This window comes from Panthera pardus, unplaced genomic scaffold (genome assembly GCF_024362965.1).
Source record: "Panthera pardus isolate Hobbes unplaced genomic scaffold, ASM2436296v1 HiC_scaffold_8, whole genome shotgun sequence".
NCBI classification, from domain to species: Eukaryota; Metazoa; Chordata; class Mammalia; order Carnivora; family Felidae; genus Panthera; species Panthera pardus.
This window is the reverse complement of record NW_026527013.1, coordinates 143876738-143891890: the sequence shown is the minus strand read 5'-3', so window position 1 is coordinate 143891890 and position 15153 is coordinate 143876738. Positions and strand designations below refer to the sequence as shown.

Sequence of the window (15153 nt, the reverse complement as noted above, 5' to 3'; positions counted from 1 at the left end):
AATCACAATGAGAAAAGGAATACATTATGCACAATGTAGTTATCCTACCTTTATACTCTCTTAATTTCTTTAAAAAAATTTGTTTAAAGTTTATTTTGAGACAGTGAGTGGGGGAGGGGCAGAGAAAGAAAGAGAGAGAGAGAGAGAGAGAGAGAGAGAGAGAGAGAGAGAGAGAATGAATCCCAAGAGAATCCTTGCTGTTAGCACAGACCCTGATGCAGGGCTTGAACTCACAAACTGTGAGATCATGACCTGAGCTGAAACCAAAAGTCGGATGCTTAACCAACTGAGCCACACAGGCGCCTCTATACTCTCTTAATTTCTAAAAGTTATGCAAAATGATCTTAATAAGCTTACAGGATCAGATCCCTGCAGCTCATAGGTTATGTGCTGAGAACGAGCAGGCCAATCAGCTATCAGTGGTGCTGGTATGATGCCCTGCTGTCCCCAAAGGGGAACAGTGTTGCTGCAGGAGGGTATTCTGGGTTAAATCTGCTTGTTGATTTCACCGAGCTTGATAAGATATACCTTTTTCTTCCAAGGAGGTCTCAGAGGCCTGGCAAGAGAGCAGACACTGGCATTTGTGTTGATTTATTTTGGTTGAGAATGGGCCCACAGGAAATGGTAGAGAAGCTTGTTCCAACCCAGGGAATCTTTCTGCTTTCATAAGCCCATAAAGATACTAAAAATGAAGCATCAGAACAAACAGAAGCTGATGATGTCAATAGAAGAAAATGAGGCTGATTAGACAATTTCACGTGGCAAAAGTGGTATTTAAACTTTGGTTGTTTTGGTTTTAGGTTTTGCTTTTTTTCCTTTCTTGAAAACGAGTACTTTTTGCACGTGTTTGTTACAGCGGCAATCAAAGGATTTAATTTTATTTGTTATCACCCTAAACTTTCTTCTATTTTCTTACTTCAGCTTGCTTTTCATGCAGCTCAGAATGAAGATACCTGAATCTAGACCTCATCATCATGTAGCTCCATTTGTAAAAAAGAGAAAAAATATTTGTAAGTAAACACCATTTGTAGTTAGTGTCTGAAAAAAACTGCCACTGATTGTAACAAGATTTTAGAAGTATATTCAGTAATACGTTCAAACTTCACGCTCCTTAATTACCTAATCCTGCAAAGCAGGTTAAGTATATATTTCTCATTATATCCAATAACTATCTGGATAAAATGCTCTGACTGTGGGAAACCTAGAGAGGGCCCACGTGTGTGTGGGTTTACATGGTTTGAAGGGATGAGGATGCATTTAATGAATGCTTCTCTGGACAGAAAAAAGGGAAGTTGACTGAGGCACCTCTGACAAGGACCTCTCTATGCCCCCAAGTCCATCCTGGGACTATCGCCTCTTGGGATTCCCCTAAACTCCATTCCAGGATGTTCGTGGGCAACTGGCAGCCTAGTATCGAGCCTCTCAGAAGTTGAGCCTTCGTTCCAATTTCACTGTAACACTGCGGCATCTGATATAATCCTTTAAAGGCTCTCAGAGTCTGGCCCTAATCTCCCTCCTAAAATATAACTCTGAGAAGATGTGAATATAGATGGCAACCTGGTCCATTTTGCTGCACAGATCAACACAAAAGGATCATGGTGAATACAGATTTAATGTGTATTTTCTCAGCAAGTGATGCCCCTAGGGCTGTAGAGGATAGCTGAATGGGATGAGTCTGATTTGACTTCATTATTAATTCATCTTTATTTAACCTCAGCCAGGGCCTCAAAAAAAAAAAAAAAAAAAAAAAAAAAGTATGATGCTCAGCAAAACTTCTGTAACCCCTCATTTTCTAGATAGATATATTTTCTTTCTTCTTCACCTGGTGATTAGTGGGTCTTAGAAGCAGTATCAGCTCCAAAGGGAGTCTGAAAATCTGTAGGGGACATTTTTGGTTGCTGTAATGGCTGGAAGGAGGGGAGCTGCTAATGGCATTTAGTGACAAAGACCAGTAATGCCTATCCAGGCGACCCCACACAGTAAACTGTCTTAGGTAAAGTCCATGCCTCCAGTATGGCTAGGAATCAGTAATGAGGATCCATTCTAGAAAGGTGAGAAAAACAGGGTGTCTCAGCCAGCAGCCGTTATACTGGCCCAGATACTGCCATGTGGGACTGGGAAAGGAGAAAGTGACAGAAGCAAAGGCACTGTTGGCCCTGATCTCCCCACCAGTCAGCTCCAGAGCACAAATGGGCAGCAGCTTGAGAAGCAGGTCTATTTCTACCTCTCTCTCCAACTGATGAGGATAGATGGCAGGCTTCTGGGGAAGAAGGGGTTGGGGGAGGGAGGCAGAACACGAAGGGACTTTTCCATTGGTTGGTGTTTGCAAAGTACTGAGGATGAAGTGAAAATCTACACTTGCCACCTGACTGCCAACACAGCTTTCTAGATCTCCCCATCATGGGGGAGCACTGTGGCTAGTCAGAATTTGTTCATTCAACAAATATTTACCAAGCACCTATCACATGACAAGCATAATTGCACATGTTGGGAATACATACACTGGGGGTGGGGGGGTGGGGGGGGTAGATGGGCCATACTTGGAGGCCACAATAAAAACTCTAGTTTTTACTTTGAGTGAAATGGAGAGTCACTGTTAGAATGGCATCCAGGATGAATAAATATACTAACAGCTATATGTGTAGGAATGTGTATATAAAAACGATGGCAACATAGTGTGCCAAGGGAACAACTCCTAAGTGGCACCCCCATGACAACGAAGGTCTGGCCAGCATCCTGTGGAGTCCAAAACGCCACTGCCAGCTGATGTGCAGATACGGCTTACCCCATTGCCTCACAGAATAAGAGCGCAGGGCATGTGGAAATGCCCAAGGAAGCTCTGGAGGGAATCACCCCCACCTTCTCCTGAACTCGTGGGCTGCTGCCATTACAATCGCTACCATTCTAGGATGGTGTTAAATTAGCCAATTTACCACCAACAACAAAAAGCCCCACACAAACGTAGTTTCCAACGGCATATTCATTTCTATTAATTGGCTAATTCAACACTGCCTTAGATCTGTAATAACAGTGGCAATCAGCGAACATGCCAGCGTGCTACATGCTCTCTCTCTATCCCTCTACCCTCAACTCACACCTGCAGTCACATTTCCTGTGTGTGCAGACACACACCAGGCGGCCAAGAAGTCACTGGTTCTAGTCTGGCACTCATGCTTGATGCCTCCAGAACGTGGACCCACAGTTTACTCTCCCCACAGCTCCTCACCTATGCATTCTTTTCTTTTTTTTTTTTTTTTAATGTTTATTTATTTTTGAGAGAGACAGACAGAATGCGAGTGGGTTAGGGGCAGAGAGACAGGGAGACACAGAATCCAAAGCAGGCTCCAGGCTCCGAGCTGGCAGCACAGAGCCCGATGTGGGGCTTGAACTCACGAGCTGCAAGATCATGACCTGAGCCGAAGTTGGACGCTCCACTGACTGAGCCACCCAGGCACCCCTCTCACCTATGCATTCTGCACAGACCTGAGGGAAGGCATGAAAGGCGACTGATGCTTCAGGAAAGGGCCACTTGCCTGTTTTAAAGTGGAACAGCCACAGTTCCACAGAGAAGAAGCAAGCACTCTGGATACATAAGAATGGATGAAAATGACATAAAATAGTCTCTTTAAAACGACGTGTTCAGAAGGAACCCGAACTCTGGTCTTACAGGACTCTTGTCAGTAACCTGCCTGCCAACTCTGACACTCAAAGTAGTTCAGGGTTAGCCCTAGTTGTGCTTCTCAGGGCCCCCATGCATGGCTGTGCCTGCAAGGCCCCAATTCATTCCAGGGGTGCCATTTACACAGCCAACTGGTATCAGTTTCTTTACCTACGAAAGAGATAAAAGTCGAAATGCATTATAGGGTTATTATACATATTAAATCAGATAAGCTACTATTTATGTAGCATTTAACAATGTTGGGGGAAAAGTAAGTGCCTACTAAAGTAATTCAGAAGAGAAAACCACTTTATCCTAAACCCCTCTGCAGCAAGGACCGGGTGATTTGATAGGGAGGAAGCTTCCCATAGGTGACCTGACTCTTGAATATGGACAGGCCTTATACTACTGGACTTCAAGTAGATTCAGCTGGGGCCTGCTGGTCCACATGGTTCCCCATGCATCCTCCTGCCCCCTAGCCTTCAACACAGAGCCCTGCACCGGTGAAGCAGCAGCCAAACGCCGCCAATCACAACAGTTACCTGCCGCCATTATTCTCACCCCACCCTTCTTACTCTCAGAATCATGAGCAATCCTGCTCTCGAAGACCCACCACCTCTACCGTACAGCCAAGACTAGCGAGGACAAGCCCATAATTTTGTTGCTGTTTAAAAAGTACATACCAAAAGGAATGGAAACTACAGCTTTCCAAGGAACACAATGAATGGCCAGAAACAGAAAATTTAGGAGGTCATATTCTCTGTCTCTGTTTTAAGTCAACAAGATGCAGGTGTGGCATCAGAAGAACGAGATAAGGGAATGAGTTTCAATTCCGTACAGGCATTTTCACAATGAGATGGCCATTTAATTGGCCACCACCCGCACAGGGACAGCACATGAGAAGGACTGGGCTTCCAGCAGGGCAAGTTCCAGACAGGACGCCGAGAACCTCTGCAGGAGAGGAAACTAGTTAGCGAATTACCGTTGGCTCCAAACATGGTGCTGATGTGGTCCCAACACCGTCGCCTCTCTATTCCCATGGCTCAGAGTGGTGGGTTTAACATGGCAAGACAACTTTGAAGAAAAACTGAACTTAGACTTATTTTCTTGGGGAGCTGGGAACAGAACTTCAGGAGCATGCATTTTCATTATCTCCAGTTCCCCTGGCCACAGAACAATGAGTGGCAGACTGGTAAATGCTCGTTTTCTATACGGTCTCCTATCCTACATTTCCTTTTTTAGGGAAAAGGTTTCTATTGATTCAAGACCCACCATGGACTAGGCGATGTCCTAGGTGCTAGGTTTCCCTCTATGGTGGTGAATGGAGAGAAAGGAATTCCTGCTTTCATGGAGGAAAAAGATAATAAACAAGCAAATTGTATAATGTGACAGATGAGGAGTGACATACGGTAAAGTAAGGGAGGTGGGGCCTCCAGGGAGAAGACAGCAAAAATTGCACACACACATGGGTGCTACACATGTAGCACCAAACCCGGAGTGCCCAGGCCTAGGATGACAAGTTGATTTGCCCTCAACTGTGGTTTGTTTCTGTCCTTCGAACTCCGTAATCATCACTGGTGGACCAGGCAACAGCCCTCAGGTCTCTGCTGAGCCTCCAGGCTCTCCACGGAGCTTTCCCTCACTGTGTCTTCTCACATGAACTTCCATTCTGTAACCTCATCCTTGCCTCATTTCCTCACCAATTTAAATGGATTTCACATGTATGCTATCTTTGCCAACACAAACTTGTCACTCCTTTGGATGCCATCTGAAATATCTTCCACGGTTTTACTGCACACAGTGGAGAAACTGAAAGAAGTGGGGTGCCTGGGCTCTGGATTTCATGGAGCACCCACAGTCCCAGAGGAAGCAAATGGTAGCAGAGACCTGGCAGGCAATTACCGTATGAAAATCGAGCACTGTTCCATTCATTCAGCATACATGGGACGCATTCCTCCTATTCCTCCTCCAGGCCAGGCACTGGGCTAAGGGCTGGGCATATGTTCATACAGAAGAGATGAACAAGGAACATACAGGTTAGAGCAACAGACAGACATGTGCACAGATAGTCAGGATGTTAAACTAAGCTTTCCCGGAAAGCACACACCTGAGCCGGACTCCTGGGGGTGAAGGGGTGATGATGGAAGGAGAGAAGGGACCAGACACTCCAACCTGAGCGAGCAGAATGTGTACAGCGCCGAGGTCAGCATGGCTGGTTCTGGATACTTCAAGTGCCTCTGCTCAGGAAGAGGTTTGGTGGGGGTGAAGGGTGGAAAAGCTCTAAAGGTGAGCAGGGCTCAGGTCCCAGACGGCCATAAATGCCTTATTTTGAAGGCAAAGAAACTACCGAGAAGTCACAAGCAGGGGAATGACAGGAGCAGATGTACATTTTAGAAAGGTCTCTCTGGTACATGGAAGGCAGATCAGGAGGGTCATGAGAACAGAAGCAGAAAGACTCACAAGAGACTAGAATCCTGTCTGGGAAGGAAGATTAGAAAAAACTGATTCTATACACTAAGGATCCCTGATAGTATGTCCAAGAAATGGGGTGGCTGTTGGTCCTTAAAAGGCTGGGTCTCAAAAGTTCAAAAGGAGCCCTAAATTTCTGCTCAACCACAAATTCCAAGGGCCAGGACCAAGGACAATATAACAACAGGACTCAGCCTGGCTTCTACCCAATTCTCTATTCAGTTTTGTTTTTAATCTCCTTTAAATTTACCAATCCTATATTTTCAGGGCACAGAAACAGACAAGTTAATCCAAGCTACTGAGGGCCTGTGCATCAGATCTGGAGATCAAACCAAGTCTTTCTTGGCTCTCAGAGAAGGCAGGGAATAGGCTGAGAACACAATGGGAAAGTACTTACACGCAAATGTTGGAGACTGGTATGTCTCCATATCAGTGTTTACTATGTGTTTGTTCATTTTTAATTTTTCTATTTCCCACATGTTCATTAATTACCACGTACTTCCTAAGAACAAAAACACAGCAAAGAAAAGAAATCGCTCAAACTTTTCTTTAAAAACAACCCGAATCTATATGGCTAAACACAGAGAAGGAAGAGCGTGCCAGGAAGCAGGTCAAAACAGGCCACCCTGAGGAGAGCTTATTTGGAGCGATGTTTCCCTCTCTTGCGCTTTTAAACCCTAGATAATTTTTCACCAAAGTCTCCCTTGTAAGCATGACTGTGTGCCCCTCCCCCCGCCCCCAGCAGGTGGGTGAAGTGGTTTCCAACACTGATGGCCGCAGAGGCTGGCAGGATGAGTTACAGGCGTGCTCTCACAGCTCCCTCTCGAGATAAGGTGCCGCTCTCCACGGGAGCCACAGGCAGTTATATATCAGTGCCCCAACCAACAGAGATAAATGTCATAACTCCAGCCCCTGTCCATAAATACACAGCGGCAGGAACAACCTTAAACAGCCCACTGTGCCCAGAAGAGGCAGGATTTAGTGGGCTTCCTTACTTGCTCATGTGCTGAAAAGCGCTTTTAGGAGGGTGTTAAATAGGCACGTTACGCAAGCTCATGGGCCCAAAATAAATAAGGCGCTCTCGTTATGTGGACGTCGCCCACACCGAGAGGCTGTATGTGCTCTTCCCGACAAGAAAGAAGAGAGACTTTACAGAGCTGCTGCTCGGAGCCAGTACCCTTCAAGTCAGCGCCAGCTGTGGCAGCAGGAGGGCCGGGGGGGGGGGGGGGGGGGGGGTGGAGTCCGGATCAAGCAACCCCAGTGCAGATACTAGAGACGCCGCTTCTCGGCAAGAGAACTACCTCTTCTTATCACCTCCTGGAGATTTACATTTCTTTCTTTTCTTTTTTAAGCATTTATTCAGTTTTTGTTGGGAGACAGAGACAGAGAGCGTGAGTGTGAACGAGGGAGGAACAGAGAGAGAGGGAGACACAGAATCTGAAGCAGGCTCCAGGCACTGAGCTGTCAGCATAGAGCCCGACATGGGGCTCGAACTCACGAACTGTGAGATCATGACCTGAGTTGAAGCTGGATGCTTAACTGACTCAGCCACCCAGGTACCCCCAAGAGATTTACATTTCTTGAGTGTAACCAGTGGGCTCCTTCCTGGTACAACACCCTTTATGGTGAAGGTGGTTAACCTCTAATCATCTGCCAGTATCTGCTCCCGCTTTCACGTCCAGGCTATTAATTTGGCTTTTCACACAAAGCTCTGCTCCTAAACAAGCAACTGGCTCATCTCTCCAAATCAGTGAAGCTCTCCAGCTCCCTAGAGAGGGATATATTAAGTATCAATCACGCGTATTATTTTACAATATAATTACTTTGGCAATTAATCCATAAGAAGCATTGCTCTCCAGATCCTAACTTCTGCCAACACAAACACAACGCTCTTGGAGAGTGGTCACATGGATGGAGACTGAGCTTCCAGGGGAAGAGGGACAAAATTGAAGACTAAGAGATTAGAGGATGAAATAAGTCTCCCCAGGGTCTCTCTCAACCCTTGCTTCAAGTATCCAGCAGCGCCACTGTTTAATCACACAGAAGAAATCCAGCAGAAACGAAGGAAAGACTGACAATCTTACTTGAGAAGGTAATAACAAAGGCTCCTGCTCTCAGGAGGATCGTGTGCTGCATTGTGGCGGGAAGGAAGATACGCAGTTCCATAGGTCAGATCGTCAGTACTGCAACGCCATACAAAAACCCACCATCAGCGCCATGGAGGTGGGCTTTTGTCCTGTTCACTGCTGTGTCCCTGGAACACAGTGCACATTCAGTAAATACCTGTGCGAAGGAAGGAAAGAAGGGAGGGAGGGAGGGAGGGAGGAAGGAAGACAGGTTCTCCAGGTTCATTACATCGGGTGGCACTCTTCTAGTTGCCCCTTGTAACTTCTCGTCTACATCAATCAGTCAATCCATGTCTGCCCACAAAACCAATAGATACTTATAAGACAGTGAATCTGAGAAAGTCAATCCAATTTCCTGAACCTAAGTGTTGTCAGTTTTTACATATTGCCTCAGAAAAATCTAATTAAAAATAAGGAGCAACATTTACTGTTTAAATTTTCTTTCCTTTCCCCTCTCCTTCCCTATGGTGGAGGAGGAACAGTGAAAAGGCTAAGATAAGAGTAGCAGCAGGAGAGTGCAGAGAAGGAAGTGATAATTGCCAAATTGGATAAGCAGCCTCTGAATAAATGAAAATTAACAAGACTTGCTTTCCAATAGCTTCAGATGTAAGTGAAAAGGATTCACTGATGGTATGAGGGAAAACATTTCATTTGATTCAAAGCATATAAAACTTTTCCTTGATTTCTTTTACTATCCCCCAAACTATCATTGTGACAGTAAATTAAATAAAGGGCAGATTGACAAAGTTAAGGGAGATTAAATGAACAATCCATGTAAAAGCACTGAGCGCATAGGCACTAGTTCACAAGCCACGCAAAAGAAAGGTTTCCTTCTTAGAAGCAAGTGGGAGAGAAAAAAAACTAGGGGCAGGAAAAAGAAAAGTAACTGAGGTAAATAAAGAAGAAATGGGATTGAAACTACAAAAGATTGGAAGAGGAATCTCTGAATGAGAAGTTTGCGTGGGTGGTAAAGTTGGAGGGAAGAAAAGTTCAATGGGAAAGAAGAGAACATTCTAGCACATGGCCCCTGAACAGCGGAGGGAGAGGAAACTGCTGAGTAAGTCAATCACTTTAATCACAGATGCTTTCTTCTCTTTTAACTGTATGCTCTTCTTATTTGCGTTACAATCATCCATACTAGGAAAAAAGGTCAAGATTATATTGATAAAGATGTTTTACAGGCGTCGACATAAATAAAAATGTTCTAGTTAATTACTGGCCTCAAAATATTGGGTATCTGACACTTTCAATTTTGATAGGCAACTTCAGAAAAAACCTGGATTGTTGTTGTTGTCGTGTAGCATGGAAAGCTAAAGCAAAAAGCGATAAAATCCAACAGAGCTGCTTTCCTCCCTGCCTGATGGATCTGCTCAGGAATCTCCAGGGGTCACAAAGGCTATAGGGTCTGAAAAATGCAGGAAAGCTACGAGTTCTGAGGTTTTAGCCTACAGCTAGTAGTTTCTAAGTGAAGTTTGCTTTCTCCTGTTCCCTGAGCTTACTCCATCATGTTGCACCCTCTGTGGCTGATGCCTGCTCTTTGGAAATCAGTGATGATTTTTACTCATGTACAATCCCAGTTCCTGGAGGCAGGATATGCTCCCAAGAGCATTACAAATGCACGTTGGTGCCACAAATACAACTACCGAACAAAACTCCACAAGTATCTTGGAAATGAGATCCAACAGAAATGAGCATCAAAGCTGCTATATGATGAGACTGTATGTAAGAATATGCATCACTTTCTTGCTATTTTCCACTGAAGAATGCAGGGCTCCAGAAGTAGATGAAGTTTCCACTTGACTCAACACATATTTATTGAGTGCCTGCTATGTGCCAGGCACCACAGTGTTAAACACCAGGAACACAAGAGAGACAAGCAACACAAAGACTCCGGAAGTTTAGCATCTATTAGAGAAGGCTTGCATAAAAACATAAGGAAGGGAACTACAGGGAACTTTAGGAACACCTAAGAAGGAATGGCTTACTCTAGTCCAGGAGTCAGCAAAGTTCTCTGGGAAAAAATGAGAAGCTGAGAAGTGAAGGACGAATAGAAGCCAGCTACACTTCAACGTGGCAAATGTGGATTTTCCAACATGCGGGCCCAAATAAGAACCAAGGAATCTTCTCCTAGAAAAAGTCCCCCGCCACCCCATAATTCAAGAGGACACCTGAGGACATTTGCTGAGGTTCCTACACTCACTACTAAGGAAGGGACCAGGATGTGTGAAAGGCCCTATGATCTTGGGCATGCCTTTCAACCATTTCAGCCCCACATTTCCATCTTCTACTTTTAACCATCACATTCTGTCCTGAATAAATCAACGTTATTCTCTAGAAAGAATTCCTTTGCAGACACAGAACCTCTATTGTTAGAGAGTGTATAACCTTACATATTTGAGATTCAATCGGCAACTACCGTTGCTACTGAAAACAATGCTTGGGTATCCTTCATGGAGGGCTAACTTCCCCATTTTGCTGTTCCACACAGAGAATTTTAATATAGGTATCAAGGCAGGAAACATCCATTACAGCTCCAGAAGATGAGGCCACAACGACTGACCAGCTTAGGATGCTGCACTAAGGGTCCCACACCTCTTAACAAGCAAGGGCTGGGGCGCCTGGGTGGCTCAGTTGGTTAAGCTTCCCACTCTTGATATCAGCTCAGGTCATGATCTCACAGTTAGGGTTCTGCACTGACAGTACAGAGCCTGCTTGGGCTCTCCCCACCATCCCCCGCTTGAGTTCTCTCTCTCTCTCAAAATAAATAAACTTTAAACACCAACAGCAAAATAAACAAGGACTCATGTGAAGAGGAGGAAAGGAACATAACATTCAGAACACAGTTCTACATTCATGGATGAGAGAGGAAGCCAAGTATGGCCCTGGTTCAAGTACAGGACTGCCCTCAGATATCACAAGGATAAGGTGCCCCAGATGGCATTTCTGTGAACAGAATTCAAATCATGCATCACGTATGCATGCAAAATGGCCACATAGTGTTTTGCTGGTCCCTGGATAAGAAGTACCGCGAATGACTTGCTGATCACACAGTAACACCATTTCAGCCCCTACTTCTTAAATGGGGAAACAGAGTTTCAAATATCTAGCAAGTGGGGAGCCTAAACTCGACTAGATGGGGACTGGCTCTAAAACCTGACCTCTTAGCCACTAAGGTTTTGTGTGTGCAATTGATATTTCCTAATATCCAAGTCCAAGGAACAACAAAACAAGAAGAGAGTCTAGACCATTTCCATTCAATAGTGGTCTGCAAATTAGCAGCAATGACATCACCAGGGACCTTGATAGACAAGCACACTCTCTGGCCCTGCATCAGACCTACTGAACAAATTTGAGAAGCTCTATGCTAGAACTCACTGGGACTGATGAGATTTCAAGCTATATCTGGAAGTGCCGGGGAACCATCCTGGGACTCTGAGGGCACATTACTACTCACACCAACAAGTGGTCAGTACAGCCAGTTCCCATTGGATGCTGACTACAGGCCCTCCTATAAAGCTCCTGCTCCAAAATGCAAACCAAGAATGTCCACCCTAGCATTATAATCCTTTTTCAGGTGCAAGGAGAGGACAGGGAACGAGAGGAAGGAGGAGGGATAACTAAGCACTCTTTATCTTCTATCTTCTTCTATTCAGCATAAAACCAGGCCCACCAAATAACAAGGGAAAGAAAAAACAAAGTGACAGAGCACTAAAGACAGCTGGCGATTAGCGCTGACAAAGGCTGAGGAAGCACCTTTTCCTTCTTTAGAGACTCTAACCCACACTTCACCCTGAGGAGGGGAGGGAGCTGGGAAGGAAGAGAAGGAGCTTGGTCTGGAACCAGAATTTCTTTCTCAGATGAAGTCCAAAACAAGGAAAGAGGACTTCTGAGCTACTTGAGTGGGTTTTTTTTTTTTTTTTTTTTAATTCAAGATTCCACACATAGGCACATGCTATAGATGAGATGCTTTTTTGCCCCCCAAAAATAAAACAACAACAACAAAAAGAAACCCACGCAGTTTTTTGTTGTTGTTGTTCTTAAATGCTGCTGGGAGAGTGATTCAGTTTCAAATATAATAGATAAGGCTGCAAACTTTCTCACTGTGTACGGGCATCTCATCTCCTTCCAAACATTAAGAGATTAAAATCCACCTCCTCTAAACGTAGCTCATTAAAGGCAATCTTCCTGCTAAGTATTGAACTTGAACTGTTTTGAAGCTCAATGCAAATAAAGGTCAAACTATTTTACTTCCTTCTTAAAGATTTAGGGAAAACAAACTACCACAAGGGCAGGAGGCGGAAGAACTGAATGATCACTGAGAACTTACCACTCAAAATGATTCAAGAAAGAACAGCTTCATTTATTTGCCAGCTCCGCGTCTTATCATCTCCCCCCCACTTCAAATCTCTTCACATTTGCATTGTTCATGTAAAGTGAGTCAGGGAATGCAAAACTGAAGGTTCTCATAGCAACTGTTAACAATCCCACACCGCACATAAGCGGTATTGGCAATTACTAATTGGGTTGTTGCTAAAGGTGAACCCTTAATATACCTCATGTGTGAAGTGGGCGAACCAGCATTCTAATGGAATTTTACCCGTAAGTATTTCTCAGCTTAAGTGTTGAAATTTGTAGCTTTAAAAAATGGGCACGTGAAGAAAAACAAATTCCAGATAAAGCCAATGCTCAGGCACAGTGAATGTATAATCCCACCAAGAAGAGAACGAGAAACATAAGGCAGCTGGGCCATGTCGGGGCCTACGTCCTACATGAATACAGGGGAGATGTGTGAGCAAAGGGTGCATCCCAAACAAGCGGCTTGCCTTCAAGGAAGCTGGTAAGGCAGCTTCTCAACTTCTCTCTGGTGCTATCCCAGAAACCCTTGGTCCTCATCTCATTAGGGTCCTAATTGCTCTTCTGAGAACTGGATCGATGGCATTAGCATTAGCCTTTGGCTAGCTCACCTTTAAGCCCAGGATACTTTAAAACTGAGGTCTGTCATCCAGTTAGAGTGTTTATCTGATGAACTGAGAGAAGACATTGGCTGTCTTCGACGTTGTCAACTCCTACTCACATAGATTACATTTATATCAAGGTGAAAACTTTGTCAACTCAATTTACTGGCCAGCTGACTTGATTTCAAACTCAAAATGCAAGAGTAAGAGTAAGGGCTCATAAGGGCCCCTGAAAGAAGGGCCCTTGAAAGTTTTAGGGCTTGAAAGAATGTCGGCTATCATTTAATAGAATCCAAGGCCACAGAGCTGGGACAATGTCTTGGGGTTAATAACAGTGGGACAGAGCCTATAAAAGTACAGCCAACGGGAGTCATAGAAGTAGGGGCAGACACCTGTGTGAACCCTGTTAAAAGCAATCCAGTGAGCAGTAAAGTCTGGATGAGAACCAGGTGTTCCTGGTTCCGGTTCGGTTCTCTGTCCGGTGAACTTTCTATTATCAACTTTCCTTTAAAGTATTGCAATCTCACCTTTCACCTATTTTATTCCCATATAATTAGGCTTCCTATCTCAACCCTCCTAAGCCAAATAACATCCTGCTGTACCAAAGGTGACAATCTCGCTGAAGTCCCCTGCAGGATCATGGCAACCAACGGGGGCAAAATGCTTGACTACGATGAACAAATGCTATTAACACTGGCATCACTATTATGATACTTCTTGCTGTTAAAAAATCAAGGCCATTCACCAATGAATGAAAAAACCACAGTCTAGTGCAATCGAAAGAGACACAATCAGCGAGGACGAGTACACATACCAACATGGCTTTCATTTTGGTGAAAATTCCGGAAGAGTGGATGCAGAAGAGCAAATATGATAAGAATGTGCAAAGTTGAAAGCGAAGAGAAAAGAGACCTTTAAAATGTTGTGCCATGAAACATGAGACAGTCAGGGTCCTCGAATAGGAGTTATCATGCTTTTGAGCGGGCACGTTGGGAAGCATCAGCCTTGAGATTCCTTTCTGTGAAGTCCTGCAGCTCGCAGCAGCTTGGAATGCAGATAAATGCAAACTTCATCAAGAAATCACTGATATTTGAAGAGCACCTTTAAAAAATCGAACCCAAACATGCTTGGCGGTATATATGGAGGAATCATTTTGCTTTAATCTGATCCGTTATTTAGAGAAATCAGAAAGGAAGTCAGATTGTAAAGCCCCCATCATTTCTAGGGGCAGCACGAAAAGCTCAAGACAGCAAGCATGCAGAGGTACGAGGGGGTGCTGGCTCCCAGTGGCGCACAGACAGGGCTAACTGACGGATGTGCTCCTTCTGTTCGCTCATCCCTGGAAACAGCTGAGCCTGACAGGGCCCAAAGCTGCTATAAGGATATCTTTTGAACCAGAAAGATCCACTGGCCTGACACTAGGCTTGAACTCTGACCACAGCACTTGAAAGCAAGAGTTTCCCTGGGAAAGCCAGGATCTACAATTGCCGCAGCCCACCTTCCAAACTGGGGCAATACCATGGTTGTGGCAAGGGAGCAAGTAAGGTGACACACAAGCTTTTTTTTCTTTTTTAAAGTGTGTTCTGTATGGAATGGAAGCAATTATTTTATGCTGTTTAACAGATAGGAGAGGCAATCTGGCAAAAATCTTCTGATTCTAAAAATATACTGATAGCAAATGGGACAAGTAAATGGAAGATCTCTGTATTACTGTCTAATTTTTCTATAAATTTGAAGTTATACCAAAATAAAGTCATAGGAATTATCATTGTTTTTTTTTAAATCCCAACAACTTGCGATGCTTAAATGTTGGATTATCCTGGGGCACTGAATCACCAGAGTCAAGACACTGTGAAGGGTGCATCGGGTCAGTCCAGGGAACCTAAGCAGGCATCTCCTCAGAGGAAAGCTCTTTGTTAGTCTACAATGTTAACATTTCAACACC

The 15153-nt window shown here is 44.5% G+C and overlaps 1 protein-coding gene and 1 long non-coding RNA gene across 2 annotated transcripts in view; one reads left to right on the top strand and one right to left on the bottom strand.

Moving 5' to 3' along the window:
- SND1 (staphylococcal nuclease and tudor domain containing 1) overlaps positions 1 to 15153 on the bottom strand; it is a 420688-nt gene that overhangs the window by 121000 nt on the left and 284535 nt on the right. The window lies entirely within an intron of this gene.
- On the top strand, positions 154 to 14974 carry LOC109268941 (uncharacterized). The gene is made up of 2 exons (XR_002080850.2): positions 154 to 1010; positions 13766 to 14974. It is a non-coding gene; the product is annotated as an uncharacterized LOC109268941 (long non-coding RNA).